Genomic DNA, 12,819 nt, shown 5'->3' with positions numbered 1-12,819 from the left:
TAAAAAAATTATACCATTTAAATTATAATTCGTTGACAAATTCACGTATATTTTTACATGTACTTCAAAAATAACTTTCATATTATAGTTTTGCCAAAGTCTTGGACAAAAATTATGAAAACTATCAAATAAAAAATAAAATTCAAATAACAATTTAGATATTTTTGTTGTGACAAAATTTAACAACAACAATAACAACGAAAAGTAACTAGGAAGCAAGAAAGTGAAAAAAGCAAAAAGGATTGTGTATACACAGTTAAGAGTTAAGTATTTATTTTGTTCTTAAGATTTGAGGTAAAAATTATAATTATTTTTGACTTTTTTTCGTATTAAAATCATTTTTAACATTATAAAATCATTCTTTTTTATCTTAATTTTAATTTTTTGACCAAATTATCCTTAACAATTAATAAAAATAATATTAAATAACAAAAACGAAACACTTCCATTCTCTATATCTCTTCACTCTCTTCCTTCCCCAAAACCTCAATTCTTCTTCTATCTCTTTCTTTTATTCTACTATCTTTGCCCTTGCCTCTTTGTCCACCTTCTTCTCTCTCTCTGCATCACCAACTTCAACTTTTCCTCTATTAGCATCGGCCTCACCTTCCTCATCTCTCACTACAATCACTCCCTCGACGATCCCAACCCCTCCTGAGCCCTCAACGACAATTATGTCAGCATCGACCTCAACGACGTCGTTTCATCTCAAGCCGCCGATTCGGGTCTCTTACTCCAGTGTGGCCACCGCCATTACGTCGTGATTAAGGTGAGAGTTACTTTGTCGGCGTCAAGCTCTATCACTATCGTCGAGTTTCTGGTGGTAAGGGGATCTACTCTTTTTCTTCTCTCGATCTGTTCCTATACTTAGCCGCAGCTGCGACAGCACCAGCAACAATAGCTTCCCGCATCGTCACTTACCTGCTCTTTTCCTCAACTGCGACGACAACAGATGGTAGCAATACCACCCCTCTCTTTGAGTTTTCTGTTTATTTTTGTTTTTTTTTTAATTTTTTTAATTTTTGAAAAACATAAACATATTTTTTTAATTTTTTTATTTCTGTTGTTGATTTTGGATATGAAGTTGCAGTTGATGATTGCTGAATTATTGTTTAATTTAAAATTTCTGTTGATTTATTTTATAGTTGTTGATGTTACTGAATTTGCTATTGCTGAAAGAAAAGGATTGAGGATAGTTTGTGGGTGGGTGATAGTGATTTAGGATATGAACGGGTAATAGAGAGAGAAAAAGTGTGATGGTTATGGTGGCAGTGGTGACGTCGATGAGAAAAGGAAGAGGGAAAGGAAGAGAGATGTGTAGCGATGATGATGATGTAGAAGTTAGTGGTAAGGGTGAAGAGGGTTTTTTATTTTTGTTTAAGGGCAAAATTGTTCGAAAAATATTGTTTATGGATAAAACGACGATTTTATAACGTTTTTATAACGTTGAAGATGATTTTAATACGAAAAAAAGGTCGGAGACTATTTTAATTTTGATCTCATATATAACACCCCGAATTTTTGAAAAATTATATAATTAGTTATACATAATTTATTATTGTATTTAAAGAAAACTTATTTTTCTAAAAATAATTAAATTAAATTTTATGATACCTTGAGTTTAAAATCTATTAAAATTTTTAAATTATTTTTATTATTGTAATAAGATATTTAAAAAAATAAAAGAATCGTTATTTATTTATTTATTTATTATAGTCAAAACCATTAAGGGGAACGTGCATATATGCATATATTAATAATGACACATGCTTTCATTTATTCATTATCCTTGATACTTAACAATTAAATTGCCAATGAACTTTATGATTAGCATTAGTAATTACTCAGTTTTCATAAGGGCACAAGGGAAAAGAATTGGCCGAAACCATTAAGGGAGAAAAAGAAATAAATGGAAACGTGGCCTTGAATGCATATATGTATATATAGAACAATGGCACCTAACAAAGCTTAACTCCACACAAATCACCACCTAATATCTTTGCTCATCTCATAACCAAACTGAAGTTGGAAGAGAAGAAAAGAAAGCACAGAGAAAGAGAGAGAAAGCCGTGAGCGAGGGAAGGAAGAAACCGTGGCATTGTTGAGCCTTCGGCTTCGATTTCTTGAGATTCGTAATTCCAATGAAAAATCTAATCCGATAAAAGTGTTTGTATCCTCTTCCTCTACGTATTGGCGTCACTTTTGATCGGTGAAAGTTGACAGTGACATAACTCCTCTTTCCCTTGAGTTCGGTCAATTGGAGTTTTAGGAGGCACAGACGATTCTTAACGTTTTCTTCTTCAGCAGTTCGATCAGAAAACTTCTCCGGAGGTCCCGTTAGTTTGATTTCGTATGGAGGTAGGGTTTGGTAATTTTATAATAATTAAATGTGAGTTTGATAAGTGAATGTTGATTTAGCTGATTATTGCGTGAATTTGAATGAGTTTATGTTAAATTATTGTTGAATTATTGTTGTTTGCTTGAGATTTTGATTCAGTTATGTATGAACAACTAGTTGGGATGCTTTGATTATTTTGGGAATAAGAAATAGAATTTTCAAAAGCTTTAAGAAATATATTAACTGATTTTAAATTATTAAAGAAATATTTTTGCTGTTGGAGTCAGTTGGATTATTAATTGTTTTAAAGATTTTGGAGAATGGCATAAAGATGTGGTTTTAGTTTTAAAAGAAAAAGAGAAGATAAATCGTCACGTGTACTTATGAGAATGATTGAAAAGTCACGAGAGGGTGACGGAAAGTAAACAGTTATGGTGTCGATGTGAAAGTGTTAAGCCGTGGGCTTTGTTTTTGAATGATTGTGCAGGGACGCCCGTGTGTATGGAACGGCTTCTAGGAGAAAGTGACACATGCTTCAGCTGGAGAATCAGCGCCTGCAAGTACTTGCAGAGGTCATGTTCGGCATACTTCAGCTGGAGAATCAGCGCCTGCAAGAAGTGGAAACTTGCAGAGGTTATGCCGCTGGAATGCCTTATCTGACTTGCGGGTCGGATTGCGTCGGGTGCGGGTCAAAACCAACAAATGAGCTCATTACCTGCGATAGGAATAGACATGCATCATGCTTGTTTGCGCATATCTCTGTGCTGTGTAACTCTGTGATTGTGTGTGTGTGCTGCGTGACTGATTGACTTCTGAGTTCTTTTATTATTCATTCTTATAAGTGTTTTGTTGTTAGTTGTGGTTGGTTAATAATGGCAAAATGAACTTAACTTTTAACCCCGACCCTACTAAAAACTTCCCGGTTCTTACCCCCTATCTCCACCCCTTTCAGCTACAGGTGCAAAGGCTCATTGTCAAGTTACGGGAGCACAGAGGAATATGTTTATAAGTTGAGTTGTTAGGATTTGTTTTTCCCTCGCCCTGTTAGTTAGAGTTTTTAGAGGGGTAGGATTTATTTTTGGGAATCTTGAAATAAGTTTATGTATTTAATATTATGTGAATATATATACTTTTGTGATTTAGTGGCGTAAAACAAAGTCTCTTTTCGTTTTCTTAATTAAAGTTTCGGTTCGTATTCGCGAAGGCTCAATATTAAATAAAGATAGTATATAATAAAAAGGTTTAGAGGTAAGTAGCACTCGGACTTTTAGTACGATCATGAGGTGCTAAAAGTTAGGGTGTTACATTATGGTATCAGAGCCGTTCGTTCCCGTTAGAGCCTTGGGAATGGATTGACTATGCTTTACTGCATACTCTGAGTGTCTGTCATGCAGTAGGACTTGTCCCACTGACAAGAGTTTGAATTTCAAATGCATGATTGTCTATTGATTAATTCTGTTAGTCAACCGTTGCATCTCTCAGGGTATTAGGTCTGGCCAACTTAATATTAATGATTCATGTATATGGAAACACTAATGGATTATCATAGACGAGATAGAAGTAATAGGTAACGTGAATCGTGGATTTTGGGAACGTTAGGAGTTAATTTCTTGATTCTAATCGGTTACGTATCTATTCTTTCATGGTTTGCCGAGAGTTTCTTATTCGAGATTTCTTTCTTGAAAAGTTAACTAATTATTTTTCAACCTTGTTCCTTATTCATATGCTTTCTCATTTGATCCTAATTGCATATGTCCTCTTCAATTTCATAGATATCTACCTTGTGTTATTTAAACTCCTCTTCTTAACTCGTATATTCTTTGATGTAATTTTGAGCTTGTTTGATGCATCAAAATGAATCGCTGAAATCTTTGTGAACCTGGTAATTTAGCTTGAATTTGCTTCGACTTATTCTACTACCTTTTCTTTCATTGTTCCTGTTCAAGTTCTTTTCTCAGATTTCTCCTTAGGGTACAATTTAACTCTCTTCCGGACGGATTTTCTATTTTGTGCACTCATGTTTGATTTTGATTCTACTCATTCTTTCAAATTCTTGTAACCATCATCTGTGATATTCAACCATTTTCTTTCTGGATTTTGAATTTCTTTGTTAAAATTGTAAGTCTTCGGATTCTAAGTTTAACTTGCATTAAACCTCTCATACAACTTCTGCACCACACTACACATTTTCAATCATTTTTATGCGAAATTATTTTCCTTATGTTTGAAAACTGAACATATTAAATCTTTCTGTTTTCTTTGACAACTTTAAAAAGAAAGATAGTATGAATCTCTTCTATCTTATATCAATTTTCGAGGACGAAAATTTTTATAAGGTGGGTGGGATATAACACCCCGAATTTTTGAAAAATTATATAATTAGTTATACATAATTTATTATTGTATTTAAAGAAAAATTATTTTTCTAAAAGTAATTAAATTAAATTTTATGATACCTTAAGTTTAAAATCTATTAAAATTTTTAAATTATTTTTATTATTGTAATAAGATATTTAAAAAAATAAAAGAATTGTTATTTATTTATTTATTTATTATAGTCAAAACCATTAAGGGAAACGTGCATATATGCATATATTAATAATGACACATGCTTTCATTTATTCATTATCCTTGATACTTAACAATTAAATTGCCAATGAACTTTATGATTAGCATTAGTAATTACTCAGTTTTCATAAGGGGACAAGGGAAAAGAATTGGCTGAAACCATTAAGGGAGAAAAAGAAATAAATGGAAACGTGGCCTTGAATGCATATATGTATATATAGAACAATGACACCTAACAAAGCTTAACTCCACACAAATCACCACCTAATATCTTTGCTCATCTCATAACCAAACTGAAGTTGGAAGAGGAGAAAAGAAAGCACAGAGAAAGAGAGAGAAAGCCGTGAGCGAGGGAAGGAAGAAACCGTGGCATTGTTAAGCTTTCGGCTTCGATTTCTTGAGATTCGTAACTCCAATGAAAAATTTAATCCGATAAAAGTGTTTGTATTTTCCTCCTCTACGTATTGGCGTCACTTTTGATCGGTGGAAGTTGACAGTGACATAACTCCTCTTTCCCTTGAGTTCGGTCAATTGGAGTTTTAGGAGGCACAGACGATTCTTAACGTTTTCTTCTTCAGCAGTTCGGTCAGAAAACTTCTCCGGAGGTCCCGTTAGTTTGATTTCGTATGGAGGTAGGGTTTGGTAACTTTATAATAATTAAATGTGAGTTTGATAAGTGAATGTTGATTTAGCTGATTATTGCGTGAATTTGAATGAGTTTATGTTAAATTATTGTTGAATTATTGTTGTTTGCTTGAGATTTTGATTCAGTTATGTATGAACAACTAGCTGGGATGCTTTGATTATTTTGGGAATAAGAAATGGAATTTTCAAAAGCTTTAAGAAATATATTAACTGATTTTGAATTATTAAAGAAATATTTTTGCTGCTGGAGTCGGTTGTATTTTTAATTGTTTTAAAGATTTTGGAGAATGGCATAAAGATGTGGTTTTAGTTTTAAAAGAAAAAGAGAAGATAAATCGGCACGTGTACTTATGAGAATGATTGAAAGGTCACGAGAGGGTGATGGAAAGTAAATAGTTATGGTGCCAATGTGAAAGTGTTAAGTCTTGGGCTTTGTTTTTGAATGATTGTGCGGGGACGCCCGTGTGTATGGAACGGCTTCCAGGAGAAAGTGGCACATGCTTCAGCTAGAGAATCAGCGCCTGCAAGTACTTGCAGAGGTCATGTTCGGCATACTTCAGCTGGAGAATCAGCGCCTGCAAGAAGTGGAAACTTGCAGAGGTTATGCCGCTGGAATGCCTTATCTGACTTGCGGGTCGGATTGCGTCGGGTGTGGGTCGAAACCGACAAATGAGCTCATTACCTGCGATAGGAATAGGCATGCATCATGCTTGTTTGCGCATATCTCTGTGCTGTGTAACTCTGTGATTGTGTGTGTGTGCTGCGTGACTGATTGACTTCTGTGTTCTTTTATTATTCATGTTTATAAGTGTTTTGTTGTTAGTTGCAGTTGGTTAATAATGGCAAAATGAACTTAACTTCTAACCCCGACCCTACTAAGAACTTCCCGGTTCTTACCCCCTATCTCCACCCCTTTCAGCTACAGGTGCAAAGGCTCATTGTCAAGTTACGGGAGCACAGAGGAATATGTTTATAAGTTGAGTTGTTAGGATTTGTTTTTCCCTCGCCCTGTTAGTTAGAGTTTTTAGAGGGGTAGGATTTGTTTTTGGAATCTTGAAATAAGTTTATGTATTTAATACTATGTGAATATATATACTTTTGTGATTTAGTGGCGTAAAATAAAGTCTCTTTTCGTTTTCTTAATTAAAGTTTCGGTTCGTATTCGCGAAGACTCAATATTAAATAAAGATAGTATATAATAAAAAGGTTTAGAGGTAAGTAGCACTCAAACTTTTAGTACGATCATGAGATGCTAAAAGTTAGGGTGTTACATCATACCTTAGGCTGCGTTTGTTTACAGAGACAGGACACTAAGTCAAAGACACAAAATTATATTTGACAGATAAGATATAGACAGAGGTATTATATCCAGAGATACTGAATTAATGTATGTTGTGTCCATCTTAACAAAAAAAATATAGAGACACTAACAAGAAATACAACTTATTTTTTATTTTTTCTTTCATTATTTTTCTTATTTTTTATAATTATATTTTTTATTATTATATATATTTTAAATTTTTTGAATAAATAAATAAAAATAAATTAAATTTTTATAATTTATTTTAATTTATCATTAAATAAAATACAAAAATACAAAATTTTATACCTCTATTATATTTTATTTTTAATATTTTATTTTATTGTGTTCTCATAATCAAACGCAATGTTATAAATACCAAAAAAGGGTACTTCAGCCTACGATTAACTTTGATAATTAATATGTTAATTATATAACAATGAGAGAAATGTGCAGATGATTATAGATATATAATAAAATAATTTTATAAAACAAGGTATAAATAATAAATTGATATTGTATTTGAAGAGAGAGTGTGTGGGAATGCAATTAGGGGTGGTGTTTAATGGCGGGGAAGACAGCCCACCAATGTGTACTGTCTGTGGATACTAACAATTTTTGGCGTCATCAGTCATCTGATCTGAGCACCCCACTCACTCTCTTCATTTATTAAGGTCTCCCACCTTCACATTTGACCAAATGTCTTTACCCCACCCCCTTCTCCCTCTTTACCAACTACTCAAATCATTTTCCCTTTCCTGCTTTTTTTTCTTTTTTTCTTTTTTCTTTTTTTAGATACCTTTTATTCATTTTGATTCCCTTGTACTACTATATATCTATTAGTACAACTTCAAATATAGGTTAAATTACTCTATTTTTTAATTTTATTAAATTTATAATAAAATTTTTATAATTTAAAAAATTTTAATTAAATTTTTATATTATTTTAAATTTTATAATTAATTTTTTAAATAAAAAATATTAAAATTAATAAGATATTTTAAATAATAAGATATTTAACTAAAATATATTATTTTGTTTGAGATAATATTATACATATACAACTTCACGTTTTAATTTGAATTGTTCCCCGTCTTAACTATTAATAATATTTGATGATATATGTAGTAGATTCGGTTGCTAAATTAATATAAGTTTAACAGTGACATACTAACATTATAAAGAATTTTATGTGGATTTTTTAATTTTATGATTTAGATAGTTTTTAAAGTGTTGAATTTAAAAATTAATTAAATGTTGGTACTATAATACTATATAATTAGATATTTATATAAAAAAATTATATCATTAATATACTAAAATTAAATTTAGTTAATATTTTTTTTATCAAAGACCGATATTTTATTCTTTACAAATAATGAATACAATTGATCTTTAAACAAAGACTAATTAGTTATTTGGACTTTTCACATAATTTGTTAAAAACAATAGTAAAAAGTACTTCATCCGAGTCGTTAACTCATTTCTTTTAAAAATCTTTAACTTTCTTGTATTCTAGTTCTAGATGTGTCATAGAAATATAGAATCATTGCTATTATAGATATGTTTCTTTTATCCTCATATTTCAGCTTCAGTTTTTTGGTTAGTTTTTGTCTACCATTTTCAATTTTTCATAGCTTGAGGTTCAGCCAAGTTTCATATTGACTTCACGTGTGAGCAGTTTATCAAGTAGTGGAACACTGGTATTCTTTTTATGGAAGGTTGGTTGAATTTCTAATCTACTGTACAGTGGTTTCCACACAAAGATTCTAAATTCAGTTAATATTACTATGTTAAACCTTTTTATATAACTATGTTCTAAAAGCTGTGTGTGGTATATTTTTCGGTGCTTATGCGCGAAAAAATGTGAGCATAATTCATGAATTTTAAAAATATTTTGTGTACAACATATGTAATTATTATAACTGTCATAGCTAGTTATACACAGTAATTTTACATATAAAGGTTGTAACAATTTAAAATCTCAAATGATTTTGGTATCATGAACATGAATTGCCTAGATAAAAATGCATACAAGAGCAATTGCTTTACATAGTCTTTTTGTTGCGTTCATACACAATCTAATTATTCAAGCTTTTTAACAATGTTGTGGTGATGTTAGCGTAAACAAAACGTTGATTGATGAAGCCAGTAATAATTCTTTTATAAGAAATAATACAATAAGAATAAATCGATTTAAATGATGTTATAAATATTTTTTATTATTTGTAAAAAATATATTTTTGTATTTATAAATATATATTTTATTTATACTGTAAACAATATATATATTATTTACGATATGAATGAAATATGTATATTTATTTTATTTATATTATAAACGAGATCTGTAAAACAATATAAAAATGTAAATATTTTTGAAATTAAATATAAATTAGTAAGTAAAAAATTTAATTTATTTATATATAAAATTTTTTTATAAAAAATTATATTATATTATTTTTTATTTTTTAAATATTTTTTATTTTTATCAATTATTTTTAATATTAAAAGTAATATATATTACATGTGAATATACATAAAAATAGTATATATAATATTAATTATCTAAAATATAGTTGGTACGAGTATATATATTATCAAAAAATTAATTTTAAAATGAAATTATTTGGTAGTATAATGTACTAAAGTGAGACTCATAAGTGATTTAACTATTTAAGCATGTAAAAATCAGCTGCTTCTCATCGTAGCTACTGTTGGCAAGATGTTTATTTTTTCAAATTTTTTTACATAGTAACAAAAGACAACTTCTCACAAATTATAAAATACAAAAAAAAAAACTTATTGCAGATTAACAAAAAAAATATAAACAAAATATAAATAAAAGTTTTTGCAAAAAGCCTAAAGTTCGTATTTTATCTAATTTTAAAATATTATACCAAATTTAAATTTATATCTATAAATTTGTACTCTCATATTTTATCCTATAAATATAATACTATTTTTTGAAAATTATTTATATGTACTATTTGTATTTCTTTGTTTCATTTATGAAACCTTAGGTCACAGTAAAATTTGAAGATATAAGATATCCTATTTGTTAGATTTTATTGTGTACTCCTTTTATAGACACAATTTTTTTATGTATTATTATTCATTAGATTATGTTTACCATAAATCCACACTGAATTCTTATAAAAAAGTTTATTGCTAAAAAACACCTTATCATTAATTGGCAAATCCAATTGGTAAGTTATGCTTTGCAGCATAACAGTACTATAACAGTACTGTACTCACTAAATAACATATAAAAGGTATATTTTTTCTGTTATCACCTTTTAATAAATATGCTAATAAGAGGTTCATTCAATTTAAACTAATATTATTTAACTTAGCTAAATGGTATAAATTGGTGACCTTTAGATACAAAATAATACTATAATGTCAAGATATATTCTATCTATTATCTCCTGGTACTAGTAATACAGTGAGCTGATTATATCACAAAAGAAAAGAGTTGATACATTTAAAACATAACAAAATATAGATATAAATTAAATAATAATAGAATTAATAAAAAATATAATCAAAAGAAAAATAATAATTAAATATAAATTCTAAAAATCCAAGTAAATTTTGTTGTAATTCACGTACACTCGTTATTTTAAATATTATTCTAATTCAGTTTATCATATATCTTAATCTATCTTTACCTAATTTTAATCATTATTATTTCTATCATTTTACTTTAAATTATATTCATCGATATTAATTAAGAATATTATTATTATTTAAAGTTTATTTCTAACAAATAATATTATTATTCAAAATCTAATAATAAACAATAATAATACTTTCATTTTTAATCTAACATAAAATTTTTAAATTAAGTAAAAATGAATGAATTAACCTCCTTATTAATGTGTCTATTAAAATAGACGAAATCGTCTAGTTAAGAAAGACAATCTATTTTATTTAAGATCATTCTTTTACTTGAAATAGTAGTTCGTCGTTAAGAACTACAAACTTAAAACTCTCTCCTTTTATTAGTTCAATATAAGATTAGATGAATTAATATAACCCCTTCTCAAGTTAGTTAAATAAAAGTAAAAAAAATTATAGTTTCACGTAAGAAGTAGGAGCTTGCCACAAACTACTCTTTCCCTTCTATACTAATTTGTTAACCCTACTAAATTATCTGTAGCATTAAGAAATTAGTTGTGATTTGTTAATTTAAATAATATAATATAAGATTCAACAAATTAAGTTTAAAAATTCATTTCGTATTAGCTTGCAACGAATTATATAAAAATAAATTAAGATACAAAAATATCAAACTTCAGACTAGGACAACTCATTAATTTTGAGTTAAAAATATTTTATTTATAATATTTATTTATTATTTTATTTATAATATTTAAACAATATAATATGGTTAGGATGTTAATTATTTTTTATATTATAAATAAAACTATGTAATACATTAATATAAATTTAAATTGGTGTATTTCACAAGCTTAATATACAATACCGAATATCAATTTATATAATAAAAGAATTTATAATTTATGATTTTATAAATTATAATTTTTTAAATTAAAAAATTTAAATTATGATTTATGATTTTTAATTATTTTTTTATTTTATTTAAAATCATAATTATTATTTTTAATTATTTTTTAATTTTTAATTTTATTTAAAATCATTATATTTGTTTTTATTTTACGTGTTTCTTGTATTATTATATTATATCGTAATATTAATCAAAATCAGATAACATTTCAATATAAAAAAATAGCCTGTTTAGGAACCGAAAAATAATACATTTTATACAGTTAATCGCTCAATTGAAACTAGCTAGGCCAAACCGAACAGTAAAAACCTTGTTGAGCAGTGTTGTAATGATTGGCTTTAGAAGTTCCAATTAGAGTTTTTTAATTTAGAAAAATAAAAAGAAACAAGTACAGTTTCTTTTTTACCAATGTACAGTAAATTGAGTTTGATCTTTCAAGAGATCTTGGCAAAATATGGCCTGTACTGTCCAATCAATCATGCTGGTCAAATTGTAAATCATATTTATTCAATGCCTTCAAAAGTTCACATTCTCCCTGGGAAGGTATCATGCATCCATCCATCATTTAAAATTATCAAGACACTGGATTACAAAATTAAATTAATAATAACGCATAATAATATTAATAAAATATAAATTTTTTAAAATTATATTAATATTTTTTAATATTATAAATTATAATACAAAAAATTTATATAATTAAATAATTTTTATAAAAATAATAAAAAACAATAATTTTCATTACTTAAAAGGATCAGAATTTTCATAAATAAAAAGATTAAATAATAAATTTTTGTTATTATTTTTATATAAAAATTTAATTTTTTATTAATAATTAATTTTAACATTAATTATTTAAAATTTAAAAGAATTTAATATATATATTTTTATATTTGATTAAGTGTTAAATTTATTTGGACAAATAAAAATAATTAATTTTCATACTTGTTATTTAAAAATAATATGTTTCTCTCTCTATATATAAGGGTAAAGTACTCTTTTGGTTCTCAATGTTTGATGTGAATCGTATTTTAGTTTTTAATGTTTAAAATAGTATTAATATTATCTCATAGTCAAATCCTTCTTTAAAACTTAACGGCATTGATGTACAGTTCATAATATTTTTGTTAAAATTACGTATGCTAAACTTTTCTCTTCTACTTTTACACTTTCAACAAACTCAAATTTCATTCTCTTATTTCTTTTCTTTCTCTTTTGAAGAATTAATAGTACAGAAGATAGTAAGAGAAAAAAGAAAATAAAAAAATGAGATTTGAGATTGTTGAGAAGGTGAAGATAGGAGAAAGGAGTTAAACAAATGTAATTTTAATAAAAATATTATTAATAATACATCAATTATGTTAATTGTTAATGAGGGATTTGACGGTAAAATAACAATGATGCTATTTTAAACGTTTTGAGATAAAATAAGAT

Source organism: Arachis hypogaea, chromosome 4 (assembly GCF_003086295.3).
Source record: "Arachis hypogaea cultivar Tifrunner chromosome 4, arahy.Tifrunner.gnm2.J5K5, whole genome shotgun sequence".
NCBI lineage: Eukaryota > Viridiplantae > Streptophyta > Magnoliopsida > Fabales > Fabaceae > Arachis > Arachis hypogaea.
The sequence above is the reverse complement of the archived record's forward strand: the minus strand, read 5'-3'. Positions refer to the sequence as shown.